The sequence below is a fragment of the Cavia porcellus genome, unplaced genomic scaffold (genome assembly GCF_034190915.1).
Source record: "Cavia porcellus strain 051 isolate PalLab524CR breed Dunkin Hartley unplaced genomic scaffold, mCavPor4.1 scaffold_20, whole genome shotgun sequence".
Lineage (NCBI taxonomy): Eukaryota > Metazoa > Chordata > Mammalia > Rodentia > Caviidae > Cavia > Cavia porcellus.
In genome coordinates this window covers 19,864,846-19,882,982 of record NW_026947503.1, presented here as the reverse complement: position 1 = coordinate 19,882,982, position 18,137 = coordinate 19,864,846, and the positions used below count along the sequence as shown (strand labels likewise).

Below are 18,137 nucleotides of genomic sequence, written 5' to 3'. Positions count from 1 at the left end.
TTATCACCACTGAAACATGTAATAACCAGTACATATGGAAACTTAATACCCTGCTCTTTTTATTTTTCCTATTTTTTTGAGACAGGTTCTTACTATGTATGTAGCTCAGGCTGGCCTTGACCTCACTATGTGGCACAGGCAATCTTCAGGCATCAGTCTCCTAAGTGCTGTGGTTACAGGCAAGTATTACCATGCACAGCCACTCTGCATTTTTTTTTTTTTGAGACAGAGTTTTGCTATGTAGTTCAGCCTGGTCTTGAACTTACTTTATAGTCCATGCTGGCCTCAAAGTCTCAGAGAGCCTCCTGCCTCAGCATCCCTAGGGTTGGGATTACAGGTGTGCCCTACCATGCCTGTCTACGCTGCTCTTTTTTTTTTTTTTTTAACATGGTTAATATTCAGTTGAGTCAGCAAAGACATCCTTTATTCAGGAATCTTTTCTTATCTGAAGTTAAAATATATATTAGGCATAGAAGAAAAAAACAAGTCCATTGGCTTAAAGTAAACTGAGATAACTAATTTGAGACAACAAATACATAAATCAACAGATGCTTCATTTTTGTTTTAAAGCAAAACAACAATAAAAACAAAAAAATCACTGACGAATTCTCATTAACAACTTTTAAGTAGATTCATGAACATATTATTAAATAGGAAAACATTATTATAAAAATATTACATAATTCCATTTATTAAACACACTCCTTTGCTGAGGTATCTAACACATCTTCATCTGCCTTCTCTTCCATCTCTAGCAAGCTGCCTCAAAGTAGGAAGTGTATACCAGGAACTGCCTGATTGTGAAACATTCAGAAGTGTTTATAGTTGCAGGAAAGAAGGCAGGAACTACAGGGAACAATCCCCGGATAACCTACAACGTTTCCACATTTTAAACACAAGATGTCTTTCAGTTTACACTTGCAGATTTCGGTGAAATAACATCTTCCAATCAAGTCCACTGCGGTGGTAGGTGGGATGTCTGTACAGAAAGCATGTGTGTCAGTGTTAGCCAGCAAGACACCCTCATTCCCTGAGCACTAGTGGATACGCATCAGTCCTTCAAGCCACAACTGCTGGCTGTCATAGCTTCCCACAGAGGATGAGAGTGGGATTTTTGAATAAAGGAAATAAGATCAATACCCTTTCTACTTTGATTCCCCGACTCCAAAACAGCAAACAAACAGAAAAACAAACATCCAAAACCAAATCCAAAGCCAAAACAAAAATAAAAAAAAATCCAGTTGTGTCAAATCATGTAGTCTTGGGTTCTCTAAGCACTAAAACTGGGAAGAAACAGAGTACCTTGCTGCTTTCCTAGTGGAAGGGTAAAAGTGTGATTTATTGAGTGGGAGCAGGTGGAAACCAGCACATCTGGCTTCTTTTCTAACATTCGTTGAAAAGTGTGGAGTTGGTGGTGGGCAGTGAGGAGGCAGAGTTGGAGGAAACTCCTCAGTCTGTCTGCTGGCTGGAAGGGTGCTCTCAAGTCAGCTCCCCAAGTCTCCCCAAGTCTCCAGGATGCTCCTTTCTCAGGCCCTGAACTCTGACCCCAGGCTACCCTCAGGGCCCAGCCTGCCTGGCCAGCCGCTGATACTGACTGTGGCTGCTGGAGTCTCTCGCACTGGCCACTCCTAAGCAGGTGGTGGTGGTGGAGTGGGATGGAGGTCACTTTTCAGGCTAAGTCACTGTGTTGGTTATTTTCTCTCTCATTGCTGAGACAAAATACCTGATACCCAACATGAAGGAAAGAAAGGTTTATTTCTTTCAGTTTGGAGGTTTCAGTCTGTACTGACCTGGCTCCAAGGCAGGGTGGCATGGCGGGCCACTATTCACGGACACCACAAACAGCAAGCAAAGGGAAAACGTGCCCTCTTCCCATCCTTACACTGTATGCCAGTTCCACTACTGGGTGAGGGCAGCACTCGTGCCATCAAGTGCAGTGCTAGACAATGAACCAATCATGAAGGCTAGATTCAGCCGCATCAATGATCACATGAGGCTTGGGGTCCCACCTAGACAGTATGACAGCCTGGGAGGAGTCACTCGCCAAACACATTCATTTTCTGTTCTCAAGTTTCACTCGTGATATTGCATATTGTAAAATTTTCATCTTTTAAGTATGAAATAGGATTCTACTGTATGCTTATACTTAGTTTCTTTCTATCAATGGGCATTTAGTTGTTTCCATATTTTGTTTTGGTGAATAGTGATGTAACGAAACTGGAGATGTAATATCTTGCAAGATCTGTTTCAGTCCTGTGGCTGTATATCCAGAAGTAGTATTGCTGGATCATACGGCAGTTTATTTTTAACTTACAGAGACACCCTCATACTGATTCCATAGTGATTTGTATAATGATCATTATACATTTTCACCAAAAGTATACAAAGAGTCCAGATTTATCACTTCTTTGTCAACATTTATTTATCTCTTATCTTTTTGTTAACCACCATCCTCACAAATGTGAGATGATACATCGTTGTTAATGTTTTTATTTTTTATTTTTGGTACCAGGAATCAAACTCACAGCCTTGTACTTGCCAGGCAGGCGTCTATACTGCTGAGCTAAATCCCTGCCTATTTTGCTGATTTTGATTAGCATTTCCCTAATTATTAGGGATGGTAAGCATTTTTTTTGTGTTTTCTTTGGAAAAGTATCTATTTGAGTTATTAGCTCACTTTAAAACCAAGTCTTATTATCACTTTTGAGTTGCAGGACTTCCTTACATGTTTTGGAGTTTAAGCCACTGTGCCCAACTCTGCTGCTGATGCATTCTCCTTTCTTCAATTACCAGCTCCATGTTTGCAGCAATTTTCACCTTCCAGGTCTCCCTTCAGGGCTCCAGTCACAAACCCAACTTCCCAGGGAGCAGCTACCTACATCTGTCTACAGACACCGAGCTGAGTGCATGGGCTCTCCCACATAGCTGCTTCTCTTTCCCGGTTCCCTTTTCTGGTACATGGCTACATCCTTCAAGCTATGCTGACATCATTTTTTATAATTGGGCTTCGCTTTCACCTCGTGTAACTAATTATTGCATCTGGATATAGCTCAAATACACCATTTCTGTTGCTACTAGCTGGATGTAAATTCCACAGTCCCTTCTACAGATAACTGAAATGCCCTCCTAAATCGCCGCAGTCTTGCTTTTCCTCCATCTGTTCTCCACATTGCAATCTCTTAGCAAACACAGGTACTTGGTGTGATTCAAAAATACAGTGTGAGCTTAGATAAAAATTTTTTGCACTAAAAGACATAGCGGCATTAATGTGTCTTAAAATACTCCCCCTCTTTTCTATCACATTTATCCAACTGTTCCCATTTTTTCTTGAGTCTATTTATTTGTACTGTGTAGCTGCCTTGGTGTCCTTGACAAATTCAAAGTTTTTACCTTTCATGGTCATTTTGACTCTGGAGAGGAGCCACAACAGACTTGGTGTCAGATCTGGACAATAAGTGGATGCGGAGATGCTGTAATATTTTACATGCTTGCCTTCCTGTTGGGTGGCATTAGACAGCAGCGTTGATTGTATGTTTGATTACACCTGTAGTGACTTTCATGAGTGATGACTTCCAGAACTGCTGGAGAGTGTCAAGAATGATGGGATGAGTGTGTTGGAAATGAGAAAGAACATTTTGAGAAGAATTAATAGTCATGTGTCTTTTCCTATAATAAGTTTTAAAAAGAACTTCTGCCAAACAGTCATCATTTGTACCATATTTTGTCACTACTTTTATATACATATACATGCATACATGTGTTGATATGTGAAGAAATATAGAAGAAGTTTTTGTATGGGTGTATATTTACAGATACAAGGCAGAAGCCTTAAGCATTTTATTATGTGCTGTATCTCCAGTGCTTGAAAATGAGATATAATAAATATTCAATAAACATGTAAAATGGACAAATCTCCTACTACAAAAATAATCAGGGTCAGAGCAATGGGGCACACTGGTTGCTTATGTCTTGCTTATACGTGATACTTAAACCAGGCTTGGTAGCAAATGTCCACCATCTTGGCACTCTGGGAGGCCAAGGCAGGAAGATGTCAGGTTCAAGCCTGGGCAACTCTGTGACTTAGGGAAAGTCTGTCTCAAAATTTAAAAAGTTTAAGAAAACAAAAAAGGGCTGAGAATGTAGCTGAGTGTTAGAGCATCTCTGGGTCCCATGCTCATTCCCCACTGTCTCCTGCACTACTTACAGGACTGGGGCTGAAACACTCAGTAGAAGACCTGGGTGAGGTTGACACTGACAGTCAAAATCAGGGTTATTGTCAGAAGAGAGAAAGACAGAAAACTAAACAACACGATATTGATTACACTTAGTTCAGTTAAGTTCGGTGAACATTATTGAATGCATTATGTGCAAAGAATTTATAAAAGCATTTGAAATATAAGATTGAACCAGATAATGAAGACATTTTCCTTTACAGAGCTGACGTTTCTGCTATTTCTATTGGACTTTTGCCAGCATCCTCTCAGTGTTTCTGCTTCTTTTCTGAAGATCTCACCTGCTCCTCCACTTGCCAACACATTATTATACTCACTTTGAGTTTTTGTAGAATTCACAGATCAATTTTCCACCTAGAATTAAATCTGGGAGGAACTCTATTTTCCAATGAATATTTTTTATTGTTTTCTCGAGGAGGGAGTAGGTTTGTTGGGGGATCTTGATTTTTGGTTCTACATTGTTGTTATAATTCTATTTTGTTTGGTTGGTTGACCATACTTTAAAACTCACTTGAGCTTGAAGGGGCCCTAATACAGCCATACCAGGAAATGACTGAAGTTGCCCCTACCACACCTTTGTTCTTAAGCTAGGCTTGAGGACTTACTTTGGAGTTCAAGTCGATATCTCTCTCTCACCGTTAGCTAAGGCACCCAGTGCATCATCTTCCAAACAGAAGCCCTGTGGTGACTGAAAGAGTTGCTGGCCCAGACCGGACACTGTAACCAGGAAAAGCTGCAGCCAAGTTAAAAAACTCCTGCCTCCCCCCCACCCCCTATAGACTTGACTGTAACCCTATGTCCCCATCCCTAAGAACCTGTGCGCCAATGAAATACCTATACATCTCTAATGGCCTTAGGGCACTGCCCTAAGCTTAGGCTATTTGTATTCTCCCATGCCACGTGTCAGAGAGAGATCGCCAGAGAGAGAGATCGCCAGAAAGAGAGATCGCCAGAAAGAGAGATCGCCGGTCAGAGAGAGATTGCCAGATTCTAGCGGCCAGTGCGCCAGTCTCCTCTCCCCGGAATAACCACGGCCCCGGGTGCAGTGGAGAGGCTGTGCCCGGGGCCGGGGGTGGGGGTCTCTCCCCGCATTCCCTAAATAAAGCCACCGCCGCCCACTACTTTCACGGCTGTCCACTCCATTCCTTCCATGGACCTCGACCTCTTCCTCGAGCTGTTCCCCTCCTCCTCTCCCTTCTTCTCAGACCTAACAGATGGTGCCATGACTCGGCCGTGCCTCTGACTGCCCCTGCCGTCGCCTTGGCTGCCGCCCCGCCCCTCCGGGGCACGGCCACCGTCTCTGTCGCCCGCCTCGGCCGCCCCACCCCTCTGGGGGGACCGAACGCGAGCCGCAGCTCCCATTGATCTGACGCCAGGCGTCACCTCGGATCACCACTCGGGGCCTCCAAGCCCCACCCCCTTACGCGGTTGCAGCGAAACAATGTCATTTCCCTGCGCCGCTTAGCACGTCATAGTAAGCCTCTGGTTCTCTGCTTACCGTGTTCCGCGTTCGCCCTGCCCACTCTACATGTTCCTTGCCAGCCCGCCCCTCCGCGGCACCGGGCACACAGGCCATGGCACCGGACACACGCTGGGCGCGTGCCACGGATCTCACTGTTTCAAGCTGCCTTTAACACTGCACGTTTCCAAAGTCTCACAGCCCTGCCCAAACTTTTTTTGCAGTTCAGTTCCACTCGAGAGAGGCTATTTTTTTTTCCTTTTTTTCTTACAGTTTTTCTACCATTTGTTCACTATTGCTGGCCACCTGATAATTTTACCAACCTGGCTGCCTTATAATCTTAAATGCCGATATTAAATTCCTACATACTTACTTAATTCTACTGTAGTCCAAATCCCAAACAAAAAGGCAAAACTTAACCTTCAAACCTTATAGAGATCTTAATATGGTTTTTCATATTTTAACACTTGTGACACTTGGAGTTCTGAGACAGGTAAACCTACACAAGGTGGAGCTGCCTGCCCCCTCCATGGACCACGCTCAAATGCAGCAGAAGACATTGGGCAACAAAATGCCCCATCCTGGCATCCTACCTGGTAGCCCTCATAGGTCACTGCCAAAAGACCTTACTCCAGGACTGTTTAGGCTATCCTGGCCACCAGAGAGTGGCCTGGCCATCCTACCTGGTAGCCCTCATAGGTCACTGCCAAAAGACCTTATTCCATGGCTGTTGGGTTATCCTGGCCACCAGAGAGTGGCCTGGCCACCCTGGCTTGTCATCCTCAAAGGTCACAGGGGCCAAGCGCCTTGGTAGATGTCTGTCTCAGAATCCAAATCACATTAAAACTCAAGGTAAGACATTCTCTATATTTGTGGACATAAGAGACCACATATACAGAGTTCTTACTGAGTTGTTAAGATAATAAATTCTCAATGTCTCATGGAGTATTAAAGGCCCATTTTTATACAGGTCCCAGTCCTAAATCATAAAATGCTTTTATTCCCTTTTAAACTGCCATTCTGGTTTCACATCACTCAGGCCCTAGATCTAACCATCCGTTTGATGCTCATCTCTGCCTTATGACTCACAGGTTGTCATGTTTTGTTGTCCAGTTTGATTCTTAATTTCTTACATTCTATTAATGATCATTTCTATAGCAGGAGTCCCTAACACGATTCCCTACAGACTCCAACGTCATATATACCAGAGACAAGCCTTACCTACCTACCTTTTAACTTTTATGCTTTCATATGGGGGAGTAAACACCTCTCATAACTTCACTCCTCTTAATCCCATGTTTATTTTTCAGAATTCTGCCTTGCCACCTCAACGTCATCCTGATAAAATAACAGGTCTAAATCAAAGACACCTTTCCCTCTACCTCACTTGGGTCCACAAATATGACAGTGCCATGTCTCCTCATAACATCTTGTCTCTTTGTTTTTTCCAGTCTAACATACGTGCATTCACCAGTGAAGTTGTCCTGGCTAAAACACCTAAAATCAGTGTCTACCTGAGCATCAACCTTCATCCCGTCAAACTCCCCTAGACCCCAATACAGCACCCTCAGCCAGCAGGAAGTAGTTACAGAGAGAAATCTTCGCCCCTTTTCTTAATAACCATAAGACAGGATATGAAAGAGTTGCTGGCTCAGACCGGACACTGTAACCAGGAAAAGCTGCAGCCAAGTTAAAAAACTCCTGCCTCCCCCCCACCCCCTATAGACTTGACTGTAATCCTATATCCCCATCTCTAAGAACCTGTGCGCCAATGAAATACCTATACATCTCTAATGGCCTTAGGGCACTGCCCTAAGCTTAGGCTATTCATATTCCCCCACGCCACGTGTCAGAGAGAGATCACCAGAGAGAAAGATCACCAGAAAGAGAGATCGCCGGTCAGAGAGAGATTGCCAGATTCTAGCGGCCAGTGCGCCAGTCTCCTCTCCCCGGAATAACCACGGCCCCGGGTGCAGTGGAGAGGCTGTGCCCGGGGCCATGGAGGGGGGTCTCTCCCCGGATTCCAGAAATAAAGCCACCGCCACCCACTACTTTCACGGCCGTCCACTCCATTCCTTCCACGGATCTCGACCTCTTCCTCGAGCTGTTCCCCTCCTCCTCTCCCTTCTTCTCAGACCTAACAGTGACCCCCTTTAACAAGGCCTTTGACATTCATGAGCACATCCAGCATATGTTTATATTTCTACTTCTGACACTAACATCTACCTTCCCCATATTCATGTGTATTATTTTCACACATCCGAAAGTTGAGGAATCCTTCCAACCACACTGTGAATTGCATAGATGCCATTTCATCTTGTTTGAAGGCTCAGGGAGGGCTTATCACCTGCCAGAGGTAACAAAGCCCAAAAAGTAGGACAAATGGAATCACACTCTCATTTTCTGAATTCAGGGCTGCTGCTTGGTTTTTTTATATCACTCCTCACAAAGAGCTGCAAGACTCTGTCCTATCATTAATTATTTTAAAGGAAAAAAGTAATAAAGCAGAGTTTCAAAACAGGTTAGAAATATAATCTGAATAATTAGGACGCTGATGCAGATGGATTGTTGCAAGTTTGTGACCAGGCTGGGCTACAAAATGAGTTCAAGGTGAGCCTGAACTACATAGTGAGACTCTGTCTGAGAAAGACACAGAAAGAAAGAAACAAATAAACCAAACCAAATTAACCAACAAACACAACTCCTCCAAACAAACAAAAAAACCCAAAACAGCCTAGAAGGAGAGTAACAATAACTAATATATTTCATATCATTATCTTCACTGCAGTTATTCACAGTACAAAATATAGGCATGAAATGTTGTCTGAACAATATTAGCTCAAACTTTTCTTTTCAGTGAAGTAAGATAACTTAGCTGCATAACTGTCTTACGTATCTCATATATGTATGTATGTATGTGTATTTTTTCCTTTTCCCTTCCTTCCTTTCCGATTCTCCCATCCCAGTTTCTCTTTTTTTTAATAGTTTCTTCACAGTTTACAGTATTTGTTGTACATTTTGAATCTTATTTATTCATTCTGCTTTTCACACTAGTGAGACAAGACAATGTTTACATATGTGATCTGATTTATTTCACTTATGAGTATGCACTTGGGCTGCATGCCTTTATCTATAAAAGTTACAAACCCACCCTTCTTTATGACTAATACTCCATTATATAAAAATCAGATTTCTTTTTCATTTTCCATTAAGTTGCATTTAGGTTATTTTCAAGATTTCACTATTACAAATTGTGCTGCTGTTAACATGGGTGCATGTATATCACTGTGTTATGATGTTTTTAGTTCTTCTGGTAAGATACCCACATGAGGAATAATTGTGTCTGTGGGACCTCTAATCTAAGCTTTTAAAGGACTCCCCACACTTATTTCCACAGTGGTTGCACCAGTCTACACTCCCACCAACAGTAGAGAAGAGTTCCTTTACCCCACAGCCTTGCCAACATTTGTTATTGGTTGTTTGGCTGATGATAGTCATTTTTTGTGGAGTGAGATGGAATCTCAATGGTGTAATTTGGATCTCTTGAATGACCAATTATGCTGAATGTTTTTAATGTATTTATTTGTCATTTTTATTTCTTCATCTGAGAAGTGCATATTCATCTCAGATCCCCATTTTTGGATTAGATCTTTGTATTTTGGGGGCCTGTTTTTTCTCACTTATTTATATGTTCTGGATATAAGTCCTTTGTTTGAGGGATAGACAACAGGACTATAATTTTACCCAATCTTTGGTTCATCTTTTCACTCTGTTGATGATTTCCCATGTTGTATAAAAGCTTTTTAATGATGTGAGATCCAATTTGTTGTTTGTTTTATTAAGCATGCAGTGTGATTTTGTTTATAAAGTCTCTTCGTATACCAGTGTCTTCCAGGTTTTTGGAGTTGTGCTTACATCTTCTATTCTGTTCCACTGTTACTCACGTCTGGATTTTTTTTTGCCAATATTATGCTAATTTGGAAACAGTAGCTTTGTTGTATAATTTCAGGCCAGGAATTTTGATATCCCTTGACGTACCTTGGTTGCCCAGAATTGCCTTTGTTAGTTTATGTCTCTTTGGTTCCAAATGAATTTTAGGAGTATTTACCTTAGTTCTGGGAGATATGCTAATGATATTTTAATTGGGTTTGCATTAAATCTGTAGAGTAGTTTCAGGTTATGGCTGTTTTCATGATGTTGGTTCTTACCATGGGCAGGAAATATCTTTCCGCATTCTGATATCCTCTTCAATCTCTTTTTTCAGAGTATTGTAATTCTCAATGTGTAGATTATTTACTTTCTTTGTTAGACTGATTCTTAAGTATTTCATTTTTTTGATGCTATTGTAAAGGTCATGGTTTCCCTAATTTCTCTCTAAGTTTGTTGCTTGCACATAGGAATGCTATTAATTTTAGAGGGTTGATGTTGTATCCCACTATACTGCTGAATTTGGTTATTAAATCTAGAAGTATTTTGGTGAAGTTTTTGAAGTCTTCTATGTAGAGTATCATGTCATCTATAAATAATTTAATTTCTTCCTTTCCTATTCTTTCCTTTTATTTATTCTCTTGTCTAATTGCTCTGGTTAGTGTTTCCAGAACTATATTGAAAAGGAGTGGTGATACTAGACACCCTTGTCTTGTTCCTGAAAGCTTTCAGTTTTGGACCATCCAGTATGATGTTATCTGCTGGTTTACCATAGATGGCTTTTATCACATCGAGGTAAAGACAATTTATTCTAATTTTCTGTAGGGTTTTATCATGAATGAGTGTTGGACTTTGTCAAATGCTTTTCTAGCATCTATTGAGATGATCAGGTGAATTTGTTTGTTTGGCTCTGTTAACATGGTGTGTTACATGCCTTGATTTGCATATGTTGAATCATCCTTGCTTCCATGGATTGGAGTCTACTTGGTTGTGGTGTATAATCTTGATGATTTGCTGCATTCCATTTCCTAGTATCTTACTGAGAATTTTTGTATCTATGTTCACTAGAGAGATTGGCCTATAGCTTTCATTTTTGGTCGGATTCTTCTCTGGGTTTTTAATCAGGGTAATATTTGCTTCTAAGAGTTATTTTGGAAATATTGCTTCCCTTTTAATTTCCTTAAAGAGTTCCAGAATTATTGGCACTGGTTCTCTGAATTCTTTATAGAATTCAACAATGAATATACCAGGGCCTTAGTTTTTCTTTGTTGGTAAAATTTTTTACTGCATTATCAACTTTATTGTTGATGTAGGTTATTTTGAATCTTTATACCTTCTTGATTGAGGCTTGAAAATTCAATTATGTCTAGGAATCCATCCATTTATTGTGTGTTCTCCATCTTATTAGAATACAGGTTCTCATAGTAGGTACTAATGAGCTTCTGGATTTCTGTAGGATCTCTTGTGATTTCCCTCTTTTTATTCCTAATTGCTTGAATTTGTGTTTTTACTTTATGTTTGACAAAGATAGTTGATGATTTTTCAATTTTATTTATTATTTCAATCAACTTTTCAATCCCTTGATTTTTTGTATTGTTTCCTTGGTCTCAATTGAATTGGTTTTTGCTCTTATCTTCATAATTTCATCCCTTATATTAGCTTTGAATTTGGTTTGTTTTTCTTTTTCTAGAAGTTTGAGATTCACACTTGGATTGTTAATTTGAGCTCATTCTGTTTTCCTGATGTGAGACCTCATCATTATAAATTTTCCTCATTGGATTGCTTTCATTGTGTCCCATAAGTTCTGGTATCTTGTATCATCATTATTGTTTAATTGTATATTCTGTTAAGTTTGATGTTTAATTTCCTCTGTGATACACTGCTTGTTCAGAAGGGTGTTGTTTAATTTCCATGTTTATGTAGTTGTTGTGGTTTCTTTTGTCATTGATTTTTAGTTTCATTGTACTATTTTTGGATAGTATGCATGGGATGATTTCATTTCCTCTACATTTACTTAAACATGTTTTGTGGGGTAAAACGTGGTCTCTTTTGGAGAAAGCCCCATGTGTAGCAGAGAAGAGTGTGTATTCTGATGTTTTAGAGTGGAATCCTCTGTAGATACGTAGCAGAAACATTTCATCACAGGCTTGGTTTAATTTTGATCTTTCTTTCTTTTTTGGCTGGATGATTTATCAGTTTGTGAGTGGAATATTAAGGTCACCCACTAAAATTATGTTACTCCTTATTTGATTTTTCATGTTTGTTATTATTTGTTTTAAGTATCTATGCACCAGGTTTTGGTGCCTATATACATGTATATATGTAGGTTAGAACAATGCTCTGCATGAGAACAAGGGTGCCCCTGTCTGTATGTGTACTCACCTACAGGCAAGGCCAGTGAGCTCAACCTCTACTTAGTTGGTGTAGTTGCATGAGCAGTGAGTGTGAGGACTAGGAGACTGTTCTTTCTGGTTTATCTTCCTTAGAACCTTCAAAAACGGCTCAGTATGTAAAAGGAAAACTCAGAGGAAGCAGTCCTGGGTCAGTTGCCATCTTCTGAGCAGCTCCTCTACATCAGGAATGTACCCAGTACTTTATTGTGTTACTGTGTTAACCTCCAGCACAAAACATTATGAGGTAGCAGTTAGTACCTATTAGGTAGAACTTATGTATTTTTAATTTTTGTTGTTTTTTGCTTCCTCCTCAGGTTTAATCATGCTATTGCACTCAGCATGACAAACCAATCAACTTCTTTTGTGACTTTCTCCCCAGATTGCAGTACTATTTAAAATCTTTATTAAGTGATGAAAAGAATGTGTCTGTTTTATATTAGGGAGCAGGGTTTCTGGGGTACCATCCGGTCCTGGATACAGGATGGTGGTACCTTGTTTTGTTTCTCTTGCTGTTCTGAGAGGTCTTTATCAATTATTCTGGGAGTTTCAGAAGCTTTATATGCATCAGAATCTATTGAAAATCTCATTAAAGCAGATCCCAAGGGTCCATGTCCATGGATTTAGATTTATTATCAAAAGTTGGGCTAAGAGTGTTTTGAGGCAAGCAGTGCAGGTGAGTCTGAGGAATATTCTTAGAATCTCAGGAGCTTTTAGCCCTACAAGGCTGGCCCATCTTCACAGACACTGCCTAGGGCTCCAGCAGTCTCTGATAGTTTAGCTCCATGCAAACTGACCTGTCAGGAAGTTGCCTCTGAATGCCTCAGGGGCTTTTGGTAGTCCACACTGAGAGCTTTAGCTGAATGTGAAGTTCTGGCTCTTCCTTGGAGATGTTTGCCTGGAACAGCCTCCTCCTGCAGGTGAGATTTATTCCCTGGATGATCTTGCACACAATGGAGGCTTAGATGATCTAATGCCTTAATTATGGATCATGCACTTGGTAACATGCATAGTTCCCAAGATGGAACAATGGAGGTCTAAGCCACACTTCGCCCAGCCCCAAAGGAGGATGCGGATTGCTCAGGCAGAGTAAGGGTGTGGTGGAAGCTATTTCTGGGAGAAGAAACAAGAATGGCTAAAAGACAAGGTGTATTTGAGACTTGAAGAGGCCCATGTGGCAAAACTGGACAGCTGTGAGAAGAGCTGTGTGGTGGATGTTGTACCCCAAAAACGAGGCCCCAACATGTTGCTCAAAAAATGGAACAAGATGTCTTTAAAAAGAAGCTATTTATTTTACCTGGTACCCAGTGACACATCCTGCATGGACTCTAGAGCGCTGTGTAACCAGGTTAGGTTACACGGGGGTTTTAAAGGGAAAAACCACAAAAAAGAGAAAAGGGGAGGGAACTTATACAAAAAGGGAGTTAATCTCTGCAAAATGTTTTACAACCAGGGCCAGGTGGTCCCGCAACCGAGTGTTTTATAATTAGTAGTCAGCAGTTTAGGGACCAAATTGCTGTTCTGGAAGTGGATAATTCACAAGAAATAAGAGTTGAAACACAGGTCAGGGTAACGACACTTACAGAACAGGGTAGCAGCACTTTAGCCAGGTTATAACTGTGAACAAAGCCCATGGGAAGGGAAAGTGTCAGCACAGCCGCTCCTGGAAGTCATCCATCACGCTGGTGAGGGATGCGAGAAAAAGAGAGCCAGACTGAAATAGGCGCTTAGTAGAAGACAGTGATGCAGGTAGAAGGCTGGGGCAGTGCTGCAGAATAACGATCACAGACACTTAGCCCAGGGCAGTGGTTGGAGGAGAGGAGGAGAGAGAAAGGAAATTTAGTAGGAAGAAGTAAGCAGCTAAAGGCGGGGTAGGTAAAATAGAAGGGAGACCAACAAAATCTCTAACATTTTCAAACTGAAGTGAGTGAGCCCATGGTGAGGCCTTCTATAAGAGAAGATGCTTGCCAGGAAAATTAGCTCAAAGGAAAGAGTATGAATTCAGTTTTGGCTGTGTTGAATTTGATACACTGACAGTTTTACATTGGCCCAGGCTTCATTACTTTAATATAAAATCTTGCATTGAAATGTTCTTTCATAAGAGTAAACAACACTGAAGTTTTGCTGAACAAACTGGTAATGTGTGTGTGTGTGTGTGTGTGTGTGTGTGCACATGTGTTTGTGTGTGTATGTGGTTTGGTGGGAGTTCAAATCCATAAAATGGATATCTTCAATAAGGATGACATTTTACCTAAAAATCTATGTCTTGCTCATCTATTTGGAGCACAAGATCGTGTTACTTCTCTTGTAACCCATTCTCAATTCCATGACACTCTTAGGAGTCGTCTTATTTCATAATACCCTTCCCACCTTCAGGAACTCCTTCCTGGAATAACTTTATTTTATTTTTTATTTTAATGCAATACAAGTATGTATTAACACAGAAAGTTAAAGAGTATTCTTATCTCCATGAAAAAAAACCAAAATTTCATAATAAAAAAATTAGAGAATAACTTTTATTTTTATTTTGAGGAGGGTAAAAATAAAGAACAAAGCAGATCAGAAGAAAACAATGTGAGTGATACAGATTTCAAAGCAAGACAGCAGAAGATCTACAGAGGCTACTATAATGTTTCTTGTTTTCTTCTAAATGGTTTTCCCTATCTTCACACACAATGAATTCATACAAAACAAAGTAGTGTTAAACTGATCAGAACAGAGTAATGAAGGCATTACCAGGCTTCAAAACCAGAAAAAAAGAAAATGAACCATGGCTGCCGCAATGTCTCTTGTCAGACAATGACCTTGATTTATTATCAAAAGTACGCATAATAGTGCTTTGAGACAAACAGTGCTTGGCGGTTTCTGAGGCAGTTTCTTACAATCTCAGGAACTTTTAGCCCTACTGATTGGCTCATCTGGTACACGGCTACATCCTCCAAGCTATGCTGACATCACTTGTTATAATTGGGTCTTACATATGCTTATATTTCTACTTCTGACACTAACATCTACCTTCCCCACATTAATGTATATTATTTTCATACTTTATTAACATTTTTGCATCCAAAAGTTGAGGAATCCTCGCAACCACACTGTGAAATGCATAGATGCCATTTCATCCTGTTTGAAGGCTCAGGGAGGGCTTATCACCTGCCAGAGGTGACAAAGCCCAAAAGTAGGACAAATGGAATCACACGCTCATTTTCTGAATTCAGGGCTGCTGCTTGGTTTTTTTTATATCACTCCTTACAAAGAACTGCAAGACTCTGTGTCCTATCATTAATTATTTTAAAGGAAAAAAGTAATAAAACGGAGTTTCAAAATAGGTTAGAAATATAATCCGAGTAATTAGGAGGCTGATGCAGATGGGTTGTTGCAAGTTTGCGACCAGGCTGCGCTACAAAATGAGTTCAAGGTGAGCCTGAACTACAGAGTGACACTCTGACTCAGAAAGACACAGAAACAAACAAACCAAACCAAATTATCCAAAAAACACAACTCCTCCAAACAAACAACTCCTACAACAGGCTACAAGGAGAGTAACAATAACTAATACATTTCATATTGTTATCTTTACTGCAGTTATTCACAGTATGAAACATAGGCATGAAATGTTATCTGAACAATATTAGCTAAAACCTTTATTTTCAGTGAATTAAGAGAACCTAGCTGCATAACTGTCTTACATATTTCATCTCAGGAACTCTTAACCCTATAAGGCTGGCCCATCTTCATAGACACTGTCTGGGCCTATGGCAGTCTCTGATAGTTTAGCTCCATGCAAACTGACCTGTCAGGAAGTTGCCTCTGAATGCCTCAGGGGCTTTTGGTAGTCCACACTGAGAGCTTTAGCTGAATGTGAGGTTCTGGCTCTTCCTTGGAGATGTTTGCCAGGAACAGCTTCATCCTGCAGGTGAGATTTATTCCCTGTATGATCTCGCACACAATGGAAGCTTAGATGATCTAATGCCTTAATTGTGGAGCATGCACAGGACCATAGTTACAAAGATGGAACAATGGTGGCATAGAACACATCGCGCCCAGCCCCAAAGGAGGATGCGGATTGCTCAGGCAGAGTAAGGGCGTGGTGGAAGCTATTTCTGGGAGAGGAAACCAGAATGGCTAAAGGACAAGGTGTATTTGAGACTTGAAGAGGCCCATGTGGCAAAACTGGACAGCTGTGAGAAGAGGTGTGTGGTCAGCACAGCCGCTCCTGGAAGTCATCCATCACGCTGGTGAGGGATGCGAACAGGTGTGCATTTGCAAACGCACATGTGGAGAAAAAGAGAGCCAGACTGAGATAGGCACTTAGTAGAAGACAGTGATGCAGGTGGAAAGCTGGGGCAGTGCTGCAGAATAACGATCACAGACACTCAGCCCAGGGCAGTGGAGGAGAGGAGGAGAGAGAAGGGAAATTTAGTAGAAAGAAGTAAGCAGCTAAAGGCGGGGTAGGTAAAATAGAAGGGAGACCAACAAAATCTCTAACATTTTCAAACTGAAGTGAGTGAGCCCATGGTGAGGCCTTCTATAAGAGAAGATGCTTGCCAGGAAAATTAGCTCAAAGGAAAGAGTATGAATTCAGTTTTGGCTGTGTTGAATTTGATACATTGACAGTTTTACATTGGCCCAGGTTTCATCACTTTAATATAAAATCTTATATTGAAATGTTCTTTCATAAGAGTAAACAACACTGAAGTTTTGCTGAACAAACTGGTAGTGTGTGTGTGTGTGTGTGTGTGTGTGTGTGTGTGTGTGAGGTTTGGTGGCAGTTCAAAACCATAAAATGGATATCTGCAATAAAGATGACACTTTATCTAAAAATCTATGTCTTGCTCATCAATTTGGAGCACAAGATCATGTTACTTCTCTTGTAACTCATTCTCAATTCAATGACTCTGTTATGACTCATCTTATTTCATAATACCCTTCCCACCTTCAGGAACTCCTTCCTAGAATAACTTTTTTATTTTAATGCAATATAAGTATGTATTAATACAGAAAACTAAAGAGTACTCTTCTTACCTCCATGAAAAAACTCCAAAATTTCATAATAAAAATTAGAGAATGATTTTTTACTTTTTTACTTATTCATTATTTTAAAGAGGGTAAAACTAAACATAACAAACCAGAACAAAGCAGATCAGACAAAACCAATGTAAGTGACACAGATTTCAAAGCAAGACAGCAGAAGATCTACAGTGGCTACTATAATTTTTCTTGTTTTCTTTTAAATGGTTTTCCATATCGTCACATCAAATGAATTCATACAAAACAAAATAGTGTTAAACTGATCAGAACAGAGTAATGAAGGCATCACAGGACTTCAAAACCTGATAATAGAAAATCAACAACATCTGTCATGATGTTTCTTGTTCAGCGAATGACTTTTGATTTATTATCAAAAGTAGACCTAGTCGTGTTTTGAGACAAACACTGCAGGCGATTCTGAGGCAGTTTCTTAGAATCAGGAACTTTTAGCCCTACAAGACAGACTCCTCTTCAGAGACACTGCCAGTATGCTGTGTATCATGAGCTTAAAAGTACTTAGAAAAGAAGAAACACAAAGAAGAAACAAATAAAAGAATAATGTTTTCTTTTCAGTGACCAAAGAGAAACTATTAGCATAAATGAAACTAATATATGTCTTAAAATATTTTTGAAACAATGAAATAGGTAATTTAGGGATTTATTTGAGCTCTTCTAAATAAAGAGCAAAGTGAAATAGATACCCAGAAATTAGGAAGAAGTTTAAATATTCTCCTCCTATAATAATTTTAAAATCAGATTCCTCCTTGCACCAAGAAATCATTTCTGAATACAGTAAAGCTATAATACTGTGGAGAGAAGGTGAACAAATACAGTGAGGATCCCACTCCATTGCCATGCATCGTCACGGTCCCCCAGGGCCAGTGTCCCTAAGGGGATCATTTCTTCAGCTGGTGGATGAAATATACAATGAAAATCCCTAGGTGGGTGGTTCTTCAGTAGTGGGGACTTCCTGTCCACTTAAGCAAAGAGTCTTTTGTGCCCTAACAAACCAGCTACAATTGCTGTGATAGGGTTAACATTTTGGGGATAGAATGGGAGATGCATCTCTCCCCTTGGTGTTCTCAGTTGTGAAGACTG

General features: G+C 40.4%; 1 pseudogene; it reads right to left on the bottom strand.

Annotated features, from left to right (window-relative positions):
* Positions 1–692: 692 nt before the first annotated feature.
* On the bottom strand, positions 693–5,808 carry LOC111758047 (protein FAM72A-like; annotated as a pseudogene).
* Positions 5,809–18,137: the final 12,329 nt, after the last annotated feature.